The sequence below is a fragment of the Carlito syrichta genome, unplaced genomic scaffold, assembly GCF_000164805.1.
Source record: "Carlito syrichta isolate Samal-C Ts95f unplaced genomic scaffold, Tarsius_syrichta-2.0.1 Scaffold306694, whole genome shotgun sequence".
NCBI classification, from domain to species: Eukaryota; Metazoa; Chordata; class Mammalia; order Primates; family Tarsiidae; genus Carlito; species Carlito syrichta.
In genome coordinates, this window is record NW_007250790.1 from 716,783 (window position 1) to 720,595 (window position 3,813).

General features: G+C 41.8%; 1 pseudogene; it reads left to right on the forward strand.

Annotated features, from left to right (window-relative positions):
* The first annotated feature begins 1,864 nt into the window (after nucleotides 1–1,864).
* LOC103265613 lies at nucleotides 1,865–3,391 on the forward strand (annotated as a pseudogene).
* Nucleotides 3,392–3,813: the final 422 nt, after the last annotated feature.

Here is a 3,813-nt window from a genome sequence, read left to right on the forward strand (position 1 = left end):
AATGGAGGTTCTTTATTCTTTAGACATACATACTAAAATAAATGCAGATGAAATTACACAATGTCTAAGAATTGCTTCAAAATAGTCCAGTGTGGTAGTAGGGGTATGAATGAAACAAGTGTGACCATTGTTGATATTATTGTTGGCCCAGGTGTTAGGTAAAAGTGGATGTTCAACATACTGTTCTCTCTACTTGTCTGTATGTTTGAATATAGTTTCTCATAATAAATATTTTTAAACAAATCCTTCAAAATTATAATGTCTTGCTAACAAAGGTTCACAAAATCTCTTTTCCAGTACAAACACAGAAACTCTAGTGAATTATAGAATTCAAAATGGCAATAAATAAATGGGGGAAAAGAGAAAATTTTCAAGTTATTTTTTAAGACTAAACAGAAATCTTTCCTGAGGGATCTCATAAAGGGAACATTGGGAAATATAATAAGAAAAAAAAAAGATCCCTAGCAAATTTCTCTCAACAGAAACAATGATGAATTTCTCAGAACCTTTATTATAACATCTATCAATTAAGGTGGCTGACATCACACAAGAGGATAAGTCAGTAAACATCGTTTAAAGGAGGCCTTGTAAATATGCTCCACTAGTCCAGACTATTTGGAAAAATACATGCATTTTTTGTCCTTTAAATTATTCTCCCCAGATATTATTTCGAGGCTGAGTGCTTAAATATTCTTCTACCCTCTCCTCCACATTTCCCCAGGACAGCATCCAGGTACAAAGTAGAAGTGAGGCAAAAATTCCTTTTATCTTCTGATCTGTAAACACAAGATTTCTGTTATCCTTCCCTCCCCCGTCCCTCAATTTAACTCTGGTAGAAGACAGAAACAAAACCCTTTCATATAAATTCTTACATGTAATGCCTCTCCCAAATAGTCTCTCCCACTACCCAGGAAGGGCTTTCATTGCAATCTTGGCTTTAATTCATATTCTGAATCTTCTTTATTCTATAATTAACTTTTTAAATCCTATGCTCTAGTTCTCCAGGTAAGAGTCTAGTCTTTCAGTATCTAGTTTAAATGTACTTACTCTCATAAAATTGACAAACATTGTATTTTATGCTGAAGTTCTAAAATATTTGCTTTTGGATTGGAAATGAAACAAAGGTGGTCATTACAGTCAATTTTGTTCAACATTATACTGGCAGTTCTAGTCAGTAAAGTAAGAAATGGAAGTTAATAAAAAGCATAAAGTTTAGAAAGAAAGGACTAAAACTGTATTTGCAGATGATATCATTATGTGTATAGAGAATTTTCAAATGAACTATTAGAAGAGTTTAGTAACGTATTTAAAGTTGATATACAAAATTAATTGGATTTTTAAGTACTAGAAACAAGTAGAAAATATAATTTTTAAAAAGATACTATTCAAAATAGTCTCAAATATATCAAACAGCTATCAGTAGATATAAAGACAGATGTTCCATAACTGCAAAAACTAAAAAAATGAGAAAATTTGAAAAACAAAATCAAAGAAATGGAAGGATAATCCATGCTTATGCATTAGAAGTCACAATATTTGATATCATTTCTCAAAATATATTTATTGCAATTCCAAACATATTTCTAACAGGGTTTTTATGAAAAGTGACAAGGTAATTTTAAAAATACAATTAATATATGAAAAGACAAATGGCAAGAAAAACTAAGATGCACTTTAAAAAGAATAGAAAGTATAAAGATTTGGTCTACTGGATATCAAAACACAATAAAGTTATAGGAATCAATGTCAGTTGTAGGAAGGACAGACAATTAGACCAATTTGATAGTGATTAGAAACAGACCCAGAAGCATCCCATCCCAGGCAGCCAATCAACCTACACTTGCAGTGTAACCTGAGCCAGACCATGCTGGAGGATCTCAGAAGCCATGTCAAAGCCCATAGTGAATCTGGGACTGCCTTCATTCAGACCCAGCAGCTGCATGCAGACATGACTGGCACGTTCCTGGAGCACGTGTGTTGCCTGGACACGGCCTGGCTACCCATCATGACCCAGAACACTGTCATCATCTGTACCATCATCCCAGCTTCCTGATCAGTGGAGATGTTGGAGATGATTAAGTTTGCAATGAATGTGGCTCATCCAAACTTCTCCCACAGAACTCACAAGTACTACGTGGAGACCATCGAGAACATGTGCACAACCAGAGAAAGATTTGCTTTGTGACCCCATTCTCTACCGGGCATTGATGTGGTTCTGGACACTAAAGGACTTGAGACATGAGCTGGGCTCATCAAGGGCAGCGGCACCATGGAGGTGGAGTTGAAGAAGGTTGCCACACTCTGGATCACACTGGACAATGCCTGCCTGGATAAGAGTGACGAGAACATCCTGTGGCTGGACTACAAGAACCTCTGCCAGGAGGTAGAGGTGGGCAGCAAGATCCATGTGGATGTTGGGCTCATTTCTCCACTGGTGAAGGAGAAAGGTGCTGACTTCCTGGTGACCCAGGTGGAAAATGGTGGTTTCTTAAGGTGTGAATCTTTCTGGGGCTGCCGTGGAGCTTCCTGCTATGTCAGAAAAGGACATCCAGGGCCTAAAGTCTGGGGTGGAGCAGGATGTAGACTTGATGTTTATGTCATCCATCTGCAAGGCATCTGACAGCCATGAAGTCAAGAAGGTCCTGAGAAAGGAAAGAACATCAGTTCATCAGCAAGGCTGGGAATCATGAGAGAGTTCAGATGTTTGATGAGATCCTGGAAGCCAGTGATAGGATCATGGTGGCTCATGGTGATCTAGGCACTGAGATTTCTGTAGAGGTTTTCCTTGTTCAGAAGATGATTGGGCAGTGCAACCATGCTGGGAAGCCTGTCATCTGTGCCTGGCAGATGTTGGAAAGCATTATCAAGAAGCCTGCACCCTACCCAGGCTGAGGGCTGTGATGTGGCTAACATAGTCCTCAATGCAGCCTGATGCATCATGCTGTCTGGAGAAACAGCCAAAGGGGACTACCTTCCGGAGGAGGTTCACATGCAGCACCTGATTGCCTGGGAAGCAGAGACTGGCATCTACTATTTGCAATTATTTCAGGAGCTTGGTGAGGAAGATTATGCAGTGGTGCCATAATCCTCCTCACCAAGTCTGCAGGTCTGCTCATCAGGTTGCCAGATACTGCCTAGGAGCCCCCTTCATTGCTGTGACACAGAATCACCAGACAGCTCACTAGGCCCGCCTGTACTGCGTCTTTCCTGTTCTGGGCAAGGACCCAATCTAGGAGGCCTGGGTTGAGGACCAGGTCCTCCAGGTGATCTTGACCATGAATGTTGGCAAGGTCTGAGGCTTCCTCAAGAAGGCAGATGTGGTTATTGTGCTGACTGGATGGTACCCTGGCTCTGGCTTCACAACACCATGCATGTAGTGCCTGTGCCATGATAGATCCCAGAGCCCCTCCTCTAGTCCCTGTCCCATGCCCTTACACCAACCACTGGGCCGGCAATGCTTACAGAACTCACTCTGGGTTGTAGTGTGGCACTTAGTGGGCTGAGATACAAGGGAAGATTAATTCCTCTGTGAAACATGACTGCTCTGGCGGGGTGGCCCAGAGCCTGGTCCATTGTGTGGCCGAACCCAAGCAAGTGATGGGGGAGGGATGCAGGACTGGGGGTCCACAGAGCCATTGGCCAGAGGGCACCAGCTCCCTCTCCTTTGTGTACTCTGTTCGGTTCCTGTAAAAAAATCGATGCCCAGAATACTCCTAGCCTTGGCCTGGGTTCTGGAGATAGCCAGCAATTGTTGGGTCTTTGAGCATGGGAAAGTGGTTCCAGTTAAAGCAGATTCTGGCTCTTGCCCTTACT